The sequence below is a fragment of the Cebus imitator genome, unplaced genomic scaffold (assembly GCF_001604975.1).
Source record: "Cebus imitator isolate Cc_AM_T3 unplaced genomic scaffold, Cebus_imitator-1.0 Scaffold25, whole genome shotgun sequence".
Lineage (NCBI taxonomy): Eukaryota > Metazoa > Chordata > Mammalia > Primates > Cebidae > Cebus > Cebus imitator.
In genome coordinates this window covers 10,134,663-10,146,227 of record NW_016107340.1, presented here as the reverse complement: position 1 = coordinate 10,146,227, position 11,565 = coordinate 10,134,663, and the positions used below count along the sequence as shown (strand labels likewise).

General features: G+C 41.3%; 1 protein-coding gene across 7 annotated transcripts in view; it reads left to right on the top strand.

Moving 5' to 3' along the window:
• SOX5 (SRY-box transcription factor 5) overlaps nucleotides 1-11,565 on the top strand; it is a 1,018,145-nt gene that overhangs the window by 173,509 nt on the left and 833,071 nt on the right. The window contains exon 1 of one of the 7 annotated variants that reach the window (XM_037736504.1): nucleotides 7,132-7,231. The exons of the other annotated variants lie outside the window; for them this stretch is intronic. The gene's annotated coding sequence lies outside the window, so the exon portion shown is untranslated. Of the gene's footprint in view, nucleotides 1-7,131; nucleotides 7,232-11,565 lie in introns of those variants that run through there. 7 annotated transcript variants of the gene reach the window in all.

Here is an 11,565-nt window from a genome sequence, read left to right as displayed (position 1 = left end):
TTTTTTTTGAGACAGGGTCTTGCTCTGTTGCCCAGGCTGGAGTGGCACGATCACAGCTCACTACAGCCTCTACCTCCTGAGCTTAATTGATCCATCTGCCTCAGCCTCCTGAGTAGCTGGGACTATGGGCGTGCACCACCATGCCCAGCTAATTTTTTTTGGTAGACATGGGATTTCACTATGTTGCCTCTGCTGGTCCCAAACACCTGGGCTCAGGTGATCCTCCTACCTCAGCCTCCCAAAGTGCTGGGATTATAGGTATGAACCACTATGCCCAGCTGCTGTATAAATCTTAAAGACAAAACATGAAATTTAAAATGTGCCCAGCATGAGGTCTTAACGTACCCTGAGAACCAAAAGTGTAAATTTCTTTGCCATTCTTGGAAAGGTGTGAGACACAAGTGCAGGGATAGTGATAACATTTGTTTCTCTGAATTATCTTAACTCTGGTCATAAATCATTTCAGATCGCCAAACCCAGACTATTATTTAGTATTACAGTAGTCCTCCCTTGTTCGAGGAGGATACCTTTCAAGACCCCCAGTGGATACCTGAAACCATGAACAGTACCAAACCCTATGTATACAGATAATTCTAACATACAATGGGGTTACGTCCTGATAAACCCATTGTAAATTGAAAATATCATTAAGTCAAAAATGCGTTTAGTAAACCTAGCTTACTAAACATCATAGCTAGCCTAATCTACCTTAAATGTACTAAGAAACTTACATTAGCCTACAGTTGGGCAGAGCCATCTAACACAAAGCCTATATTGTAATGCTTGGTTAAATATCTTACATAATTTATGGATTACTGAAAGTGAAAAGCAGAATGGTTTTGCACCATTGGAAAGTCAAAAATTCGTAAGTGGAATCACTAAATTCGGGATAGTCCGTACTGTGTTTTCTCCTATATATGCATGTCTTTTAATAAAGCTTAATTTAGAAATTATACACAGTAAGAGATTAGCAGCAGAAACAAATAATAAAATAGAACAATTTTAATAATATACCATAACTATGTGAATGTGGTGTCTCTGTCTCTCGAAGTATCTTAGGTAGTGGATTCACATGTCTTCTGTGGTGATACGAGAAGGCACATTGCCTGCATGATGAGATGAACTGAGATAAATGCCATTGGTATTGTGACATAGTGTTAGGCTACTGTTGACCTGTATTCCAGAATCTGTGTAACCATCCCTTGTTTCCAGTAAATGGTTTGGTATTACTCATTTCAGGAGATCCCTTGCTGAAATCGTCATGTAAGCTCAGTGCTTTGAGAGGCAATACATTGATGCGAGTTGGAACTCATTTCTGTTCATGTCTTCTACCCACAAAGTTAATAGGCTTTTTCATCTTAACTAGGCACCTATCATGCACTGCAGCAATAACTTTTTGATGTTTGAGGTGCAACAATAAAACTAGCATGAATTTATTTTTCTTTCTCTGTAGTTTCACAGGTAAATTAGTTTTAACTATGGATCTTAGCCCTGCATATGATTTTTTTTTCTTAAGAATTTTCACCTTTTCACTTTTTAAAGGAAGCGCTTTAACCTTCTCTTTTGCATATCCAAATTGCCAGCATTGCTATGACTCTTGTGCTTTGGGGCCATTGTGAGGTACTATAAAGTAGGAGTCCCCAGTCCCTGGTATCAATTTGTGACCAGTTGGAAACCAGGCCACACAAACAGGAGGTGAGCAGCAGGTGAGTGAGCCTTACCACCTGGCCTCTGCCTGCTGTCAGAGCAGCCATGGCACTAGATTCTCATAGGAGCACAAACCCTATCGTGAATTGTGCATGCACGGGATCTAGGTTGTGCATTCCTTATGAGAATCTAAGTGTATTAGTTTGTTCTCAGGCTGCTATGAAAAAAATACCTGAGACTGGGTAATTTATAAAGGAAGGAGATTCAATCGACTTACAGCTCTGCATGGCTGGAGAGGCCTCAGGAAACTTACAATAATGGCAGTAGAGGAAGAGGCACATCTTACATGGCAGCAGCTGAGAGAGAAGTGCCAAGCAAAAGGGGAAAAGCCCCTTATAAAACCACCAGATCTGGTGAGAACTCACTATCACAAGAACAGCATGGGGATAATAGCCCTTGTGATTCAATTACCTCCCACAGGTCTCCTTCCATAACACATAGGGATTATGGGAGCCATAATTCAAGATGAGATTTGAATTATGTGGGGACACAGCCAAACCATATCACTAATGCCCGATGATCTGAAGTGGTACAGCTTCATCCTGAAACCGTTCCCCACGTCCAGCACCCCCAACCAGTCCGTGGAAAAACTGTCTTCTAAGGAACTTGTCCTTGGTGCCAAAAAGTTTGGGGACTGCTGCCATAAGGGTTCCTTGAACAGAAGCACAATGATACCATGATGGTGGATCTGATAACCAAGCCAGCTACTAAGTGACTAACAGGCAGGTGGCATAAACAGTGGTGATTTGCCAGACAAAGATTAAGAGTTATGTCCTGGGCAGGACAGAGTGGGATGGCAGGGAGACTTCCTCATACTACTCAGAATGTTGCACCATTGAAAACTTATGAATTGTTTATTTCTGGAACTTTCCGTTGAACATTTTTGGACTGTGGTTAACTGTAGGTAGTTGAAACCAGAGAAAGCAAAATCATGGGTAAGGAAGGGCCAAATGTAACTATATATGTGGACAGTTAATGTAGTTGCCTATGATTTATCTACATACAGTTAGCTTTAAGGAATTGTCTCTATTAAAAACAAATAGTTACATAAAGATTGTTGTAATTTTTAAAGACCATCATCAAAGACACTATCAATTCTATGTCTTTTAAATAAAGACTCATTTGGGCTGGGCATGGTGGCTCATGCCTGTAATCCCAGCTCTTAGGGAAGGAGAGGGAGGAGGGTAGCTTGAACCCAGGAATTGGTGACCCACTGGGCAATGTAGGGAGACCCCATTCTCAATCAGTTAATCAATAGATACATAAATACATGCTCATTTGGAACCTGCCACTTACAGTGGTCAGAGCTAGAACAAATTTTATTTAGGGATGATACATATTTCTTTCATATTGCAACCTCTTTTCTGAACTCCAGGCACGCATATCCACATAACTACCTGATAGCTCTGCTTGGCATGTGCAAAACTGATGCCCTGGTGTGTCCCTCAGACTTGTTCTCCCTGAAGTCTTCCCCTGTTCAGTTAAGGGTAAATCTCTTCTTCCCCATTGCTCAGAACCAAAACCTCGTTATCATCCTTGAATCCTCTCTTTCACATTTACTCCACGTCTAACTCTTTAACAAAACTACCTTCAAAATAGTTCCAGAATCTGAGCACCTCTCACCATCTCCACTCTTTCCTGTCTGGTCAAGCCACCTTCATTTCTCATTATGGCTACAGGTTCCTAACTGGATGTCTCCACTGGTTCTTTTTCAGTCTTCTCACATGTGGTGGCCAGGTTGAACCTTATTTTTTATTTATTTATTTTTTTTTAAGAGAGAGAAACAGGAGAAGGAGAGAGAAGGAAACAGCTAACTGTCACACAGAGTGAGAGAATCCAGAAAGATGGAATGCAGGAGAGGAAAGCAGCTTCCACACTGAGTGGAAGGGAATAGAGAGAGATGAGTTGAGGAGGGGAAGACAGGTTTCCACGAAGGGAGTGTTCCTGAAAGGTGATCCAAACATGGCGTCCCCCAGGTTGAACCTTTGAAGTGTAAATCGGATTAGTCGGATGTCATCCTGTACTCAGTGCCCTCCGATGGCTTCCTACCTCTGGGAGGTCCTTACTCTGACCCTGGAGGAGCAGAATCAGCCCTCACCCCTTTTCCTCACTGACTTTCCCTTCCACCATTTTCCCCCATACCCACTCTGCACTACCACAGTGTCTGCTGCTCTTTGTCCTCTGTGATGGAAGGCGCCACCTCTCTCGGGGCCTTTGTTCTCCTGCAGGTTTCCTCCAGCCTGTGGTGTTCACTGCTCTGATAACTGCGTGACTCATTCCAACATTTTCTTCCAGCCTTGACTCAAATGGCCGCTTCTCACGGGGACCCTCTTTTCTACGACCAAACTCTTGCTTTTCTCCCTCACTTTAATTTTCCTCCTTAGCACTTCCCTAACTTAATGTGTGTGTGTGTGTATACATGTTCACTTACCTTGTTTTTGGTCTCCCTGAGTAGAATATTAGCTGTGTGAGGGCAAGAAACTTGGCCTGTTTTGTTTACTGCTCTATCTCTAGAGCCTGGGATAGTTCCTCTCAAATGGAGACATTCAACAAATACTTGTTGCATACATGAATAACCTCAGGCCGATTTTGGCTGGGGTTCTGTATTTATGGTCAGAGAAGTCATAAATAATCCACATTTTTTTCTTCTTGAATTCCATGTAGGCAGCTTTGGGGTTAAAGTCAAATTCTTACTAAGTTATTTTTCGTATTCATTCCTACTGTCTCTGAAGCTTTACTCTGTTATGATACATCTATCATATCCCTATTAATTAACCACCATCTTTGGAATTTATCCACCTTGGTATTTGAATGCAGAACTCTGTGTGGGTCATTGTATGAGGCTCATAAGAGACACAATCCACCTCTTTTTAAGACTTTTTCGATTTCATGAGTAAGGCAAGACTAGCAAATAATCCATATAGAAGGGCAGTTTCTAAATATGAGAGGGCTGTTTAAGGAGGCATTCATAGAATACTAATTGAGATTTTTAGAAAAATATGCTCTCACCCCATCCCCTGGCTATAAGGTGGGAATACGTGACTTGAGTATTTTGAAAATGATTTTCCATGTGATTTAATTAATCCACACAACCACCCGTTAAGAACTATTGATATAACAGACTTGTGTATGTACTATGCCTTCAGACAAACACACCTTTCACCATGTGTATCAGGGCCTGCCTAGTATTCTCACTGTATAATTGAAAGTTTGCTTCAACTGTATAACTGAAAGAAACATTCTAACATCTATCAACTTTAGGGTAACAGTCTAATTGGTATTAAAAATAGATACGCATATTTAAAGATACTTGTTTCCTCTTTGTGCAGCAGAGTATTTTTATTGTTTGGTTGTTTTGGGTTTTTTTGTCAGTAAGTAAAGCCACAACTTGATCTGCAGCCGTGTCTGGTGTTTTGGGTATTGGTCATGACCAGGCTGCCCTTTTACCATTTGCAGCTGAAGGAGCATTTATGTACTTCCAAGGATAAGGTCTTCACACTAGTAATGCATACCCTCCCTAGGCCTCACTGTTCTTGTGCATTCTATTTGGGAGTGTCCCTCAAGTAAGGATTACAGCAGTGCAAAGTCTGCAGACTTATTTTGTTGCATCCTGCCCTATGGATGCCCCCCCAGCTTGGAAATTTTATTTGTTTCAAATTAGGGTGGAGATTTTAGGGACTTCTCTTGCTGATTAGGTGACTGTTAGAGAACACAGTTAGAAATACAAACTCTTATTTTCTTCTGTCCTATGAACTATGCTGTAGATGATTTGGTATCCTTGTCACTTTACAGTCAAATGCTTTGGTTTTCCTCAGTTTACTCACTTATGCACTCTGCCTTCCTTTAAAAAAAAATATGTCAAGAACAATTAAAAATACTTGTCCTTGACAATAAAAGCAACATGAGGCTCAGCCCGGGGATGGGGTTCATCTCTGGGTTCTATGAGTTAGATGCACACTAATTTACTAGTGCTGGAACCAAATGGGTTGAAAATCCTTGTTTTCCCACCAGATGGGTTATTTTAAAATATCACAAAACTTCTGAGGTTATTTACATTACAAATGTGCTTCTTCACACACATCAAGAATTGAGTACCATGTTTTGACAGTAACTCCTTTATGAAATTATATGTTGCGCAAATGGAGTAAAATTCAAGTCATTCTCAAGGGAGCAGGCTTATGAATCTGGATGAGGTCACACCTCTTTAAAGATGCAGTTTGATAATCCGACATCAAAACAAAGGAATTCTGTTAATCCTCTCACAAAAGTGCAAATTGCTAATCAGATCCCTGGGCTGGGCTGGCAGCCTGGTAAACAATGAGCTTGGCAGAAGAGCAACTTTGGGCGGATAGATAGCCGAGAAGCTTGGGATACCAACTTTGCCCCTATGTTAGCCCAGTTGGGTCTGTTGTTTCGAAACAATTATGTGTGTCAATGGAGGTGGTTCTTGCAGTTATTGTGTTCTTCGCTTTTCTCCCTCCATGTTAATGATGATGCAAATCAATCTTCCTGTCTTTCATTTCACTTCACTGGTGTATAGGCTGCTATGCCCCTATATTCTTTTCACTTGGATGCATGTGTCTTTTGAATTTTCATTACACATTCCTCTACAAGCCCAGAGGGTTTTCTCTCCCTCCCATAAATATTGTGGTGGTATTTGAAAAAGGAAGAATACATCTGAGCCCATCTGGGGGGGGGAAAAAAAAAAAAGAATCCTCTGGAGGTTGTAATAATTAGGACTCTTTTTTTGAAAGTGATAAAAATCCAATTTGAGACAGTTTAAGAAAAAAGCTTGGAATTTGTTGGGTAAAAGAATACAAGGAAGGCCGATAACCAAGGATGGGAAAGGGCGGGAATGTAGCTGGGCCTCAGGGACAGTTGGAACCCGGGAGTCACACTTTGTCAGGGCTTGATTGTTTTCTCTTGTCTCTGTGTCGCTTTGAATGCCGGCTTCACTCTTTCTTGCTGCAATAGAGATTTCTCCATATGGGAGGAAATGTTGCCATTGATGACAGCTCACTGCTTTATCCATTTCTCCTTAAATCAAATATCTTAGGGAAGGACTCTGATTGGCTTGGATTAGATCAGGTGCCTCTTCTGGACAAATCAGCCATGTTATATAAACCCATTTGTCAGAGGATAGATGGTGCATGCTATCCGTGATACTGTCTTCGGCAGAATGATTGAAATATGTAACCAGCCTAAAACATTCTAAAGCCTGATGATTGCATTCACATGTAGAATTATTTTGTTCATCTCAACACCAGTCTTCTAACTTTCACTCTATTTGGCCTTTTTGGCATTTCCAACTTTCACTCAAACATGACTAAGAGTTAAATTGAAAGTGAGAAATACAACTTCTTCATTTTATGAGGGGGCTGTCATTAAGAGAGTGCACTGTTTTGAATACTTTCAGCTAATTTCCTGTCTCCTAGTAAGAGAGGGTGCATACATTATTTGGGTGCAGTGTGCGTTGGAGAGAAGCAATAATTAAACTTTGGATTGTGGAGCTGTATTCCAATGGGTAAGAGCAGTGTGCTTTTGCTCTAGGACAGTATGGGCTGCAGTTGGCATATTGGTTTTCACTCAGATGAATGATGCGGAACGTGACAAATGTATATCTGTAAGGGGAGAAATGCGTCAAAGGTAGAGATTTGGGGCAGAGGATGACTGGCCCGGTGGGGCCGGGTTACCCACAGCCGAAGCTTTTTGAATAAGAGCACTGTCTTTTTAAAAGCAACAGGGGGTGAGGATTGAGGGAGTGCTCACAGCGGTAAGTATAACACAGCTGTGCTCTGTTTATGCTTCGGCTACAATAAAAAAGCTATAAAATGTGAGATGTCATAGCTCCACTTTGCTTTATTTATACTATTTCCTCTGAGCTCTGTCACACTGCACATTCATCTGCTAAGTTGCAGCAAGAATGGAGATTAAAATATCACAGCTCAAAATAGGAGTCAAGCGGAAGGAGATTCATCATAGCCCTATTAAAAATATGTAAATATGGGAATGAAGTCATTTTAAAGCTATCCAATGCTCCTCCTTTATGAGTTAAGATCCCTTGAGCAAGTGGTGGCCTATGCCAAGGACAGAGCTAGGGGAACTTGCTCTTTCTTCCACAATGGAAACCCTTTTAAGGTTAAAGACTGTTTGAATTGCAAATTATATATGTTTTTCTGTAATCAGAACCAAGTTAATAATGGCAGAAAATCTGATGCAAAATAGAACAAAAAAAGTTTTGGGAATAAAGGTTCTATATTGTGTTTGGTTAAAATTTTTAAAATTAATACATTAAATCTCATTTTTGTCCCCAGTTATTAATGAAATTTGAGAAACTTTGAAAAGTAGTCTGGATAGGAAAGTTCTAAGAAGGAAACTGACACACAGAGACATAATTTGACTTTCCAGAGTCCAATGACGAAACTGAAACTGGAAGCTAGGAATTCTACCTGAAACTTTGCCTGTAAAATCAAATCCTCTTTTAGGATTTCCGCATCTCTAGCCCCGACAAAAATTTATTTACCTCTGTTGTCTACATGGTGAACTTAGGAGAGTAAGGAGTAGAGTTTTTACGTAAAAAATCTGGAATATCTCATATGCTATTAACACGCCTTTTATGCTCTCCTTGCCAAGCTGTTGAGTGGCTCTTGATCTTTTAACCTTCTGATTTTCCAAATCTTTTATTGCTATTGTGGTGATAATAAAGACCAGCACTCATTAGGTGCCTACTGGGTACCTGGGATGGTTCTAAGTGATGTGAGGATCACAGCAACCATATGCAGGAGGTGTTATTGTTTCTCAGACTTTACAGATGTGGAAACCGAGGCATGAGATTATACAGCTAGTAAGTGAGAACAGAAATTCAAACCAAGCAGTCTAATTTCAGGGCCTGCATTCTCAACCCCTGTTGTCTTTCCAAAAATATGTATTAGGAAAAGAGTGGAAGGAGCAAGGGGCTGGAAAAGAGCATACTTGGGTTCCAGGCACAGTCCTGCCACTACCCTAGGTCAACTCATTTTTCTTACCTGTAGAATGAAATGAACACATGATTACGTCTTTTTCAATATCAACTTCACATCTGTGCACTGATACCTCATGAAAATACATTTTCAGTAACATTTTTTTCTGCATTCTTCTTTAGCTTTAGTTTCAGAACTGGTGATGTTAAATATTTGTAATGTACAGTGAATCTAGACTTTTGTTCGTCATGCACTTTTCACTGTGTTTTAATTCTTTTGGGTGCAGTGAATAGGGGGAGCAGAGCTAGCTGAAGACTTTCTAGCTGTGTGAACTCGAGCCCATTTCTTAATCTCTCTGTGCCAGTTTTCTCATCTATCAGATGAATATAACAAAGGTACCTCTCCCTGCCAGTGTATGTTGGAAAGAAGGAAAAATTAAACTTTTAATTGTGAAGCCATATTCCAATGGGTAAGAGCAGTGTGGTTTTGCTGTATGACAGTATGGGCTGCAGTTGGCATATTAGTTGTTCAGTCAGATGAATAATATGGAATATGACAAATCTACATTTGTAAGTGGAGAAATGCATCAAAGGTAGAGGTTTAGGGCAGAGGATGACTGACCCAGTGAGGCTATGTCGAGATTATGCCTGTAATCTCAACACTTTGGGAGGCTAGAGTAGGAGGATCACTTCAGGCCAAGAGTTCAAGACTATCCTGGACAACATGGGGAAACCCCATGTCTACAAAAAAATTCAAAAAATTAGCTGGGCATGATGACGTACACCTGTAATCCCAGCTACTCAGGAGGCTGAGGTGGGAGGATCACCTGAGCCTAGGAGATCAAGGCTGCAGTGAGTCTTAATTGCACCACTACCCTCCAGCCTGAGTGACAGAGTGAGACTCTGTTTAAAAAAAAAAAAAAAAGTACCTCTTCCATAGTATTGCTCAGAAAATTAAGCCAGATAACACCTGTGAATGCTTAGCACATTGCCTGCTCATAGGAACTACTATAAAATATCTAAATGTTTGCTGTTATGGTTATTATTGACCTTCTGAGTCTCGTCTACCCTCCCTGTCTCTCCATGCTACCAGTTCTCCTACCAGGATTGCCAAATTGTTTTGCTTTTTGGTGCCTATATTAATGAATTTGAAAGGTTAAGATGCCATCAGAAGTTACCATTTCCTTAAGATAGAAATAGTACAGCAGCATGGAACTTTAGAGGTTGTGTAGACCAGCCCTTTCGTGTGATTAATGTAATACCCTGAAAGATCAAGGACTTGTCCAAGAACCCTCAGCTAACTTGTAGAGCACAGAGATAAGGCCCATGGATTCCAGCTGCCAGTTCCAGTGTAACACTGCTACCTCCTTAGACACCTTGCTACCTCTGTGTTAGAAAAAAATGCGAACGCTCTTGCAATTTGTAAAAGGAACAATGATGCACATTGTAAAAGTTTAAATTAGGCATGTTGCCACAGTATCTCAGATTTATTACAGCTTTAGATTTTAGATTGTGTATGTTTCTGGCAGACTTCTGAAGAGGGTGCTAGGAAATACACTTTAGGCTGGCAGGGGTGTAGAAGCGGTCATCTTTCTTATTCATTCTTAGGAAATTGAAGTGCTTGGTTCCTTTTGTATGCTGAGTAAAGTAATATGTAATTTTCAATAGCATGGGAAGAAGTGGACCTGATATACTTAGAGAAGGTGGAAAGAAAAAAAGATTTTTAAATAGCTGTTAACATAATTTATATAGGGAAATATTGGCTGGGTGCGGTGGCTCACACCTATAATCCCAGCACTTTGGGAGGCTGAGGTGGGCGGATCATGAGGTCAAGAGATGGAGACCATTCTGGCCAACATGGTGAAACCTTGTCGCTACTAAAAATACAAAAATTAGCTGGGCGTGGTGGCACTTGCCTGTATTCACAGCTACTCTAGAGGCTGAGGCAGCAGAATTGCTTGAACCTGGGAAGCAGAGGTTGCAGTGAGCCAAGATCGTGCCACTGCATTCCAGCCTGGCAACAGAGCGAGACTCCATCTCAAAAAAAAAAAAAAAAAAAAAAAAATAGGGAAATATATGATTAAATAGTGTAATAATGTTTGAGACAAATCTAATGGGGTCAAAATTTGTCTACTTTAATATACAAACAAAAATAGAGCTGTTTCCATAATGTATTCTCACTTTTTTTTTTTTGAGACAGAATTTTCCTCTTGTTGCCCAGGCTGGAGTGCAATGGCGCGATCTTGCCTCACTGCAACCTAAGCCGCCTGGGTTCAAGCAATTCTGCTGCCTCAGCCTCCTGAGTAGCTAGGATTATAGGCGCCTACCACCAAACCCAGCTAATTTCTTGTATTTTTTAGTAGAGTCAGGGCTTTCCCATGTTGGCCACATTGGGTCTTGAACTCCTGACCTCAGGTGATCCACCTACCTTGACCTCCCAGAATTCTGGGATTACAGGCATGAGCCACTGCACCTGGCCTTATTCTCACTTCTGAGCCCCCACCTTACTGGGCAGGTTGAGAGAGAATTAAAAAGTGAACACAGAATAGCTGTATCAAATCCTCTGTGTTTATTAGTTTTCCTGTTTCCCTGTCCAGGCCCAGGAGCAGGGTGGGGTGAAGAGTGGCCTAGGATGAAAATGTAAAGAGACATCATTCTCAGGTGCCAACCGTGCACCCACAGGGCCCTCCCTGAGAGCAATTATGCCTCTTTACATTGTGTGCCCCCCTAGGGGCCGCACAAATCTCGCCCTAGTGCAGCCTCTGCCCCTGTCTCGACTAAAGAAACCATCTTTGGGGGAGGCTGCATCACTCTGGCTAGGGCTGGGAGTGTGGGCTGTCACATTGATGCATGCTGGTCCTTGGGTTGACCTCTGTGTCCTTCCTGGCTTCCACACCTTA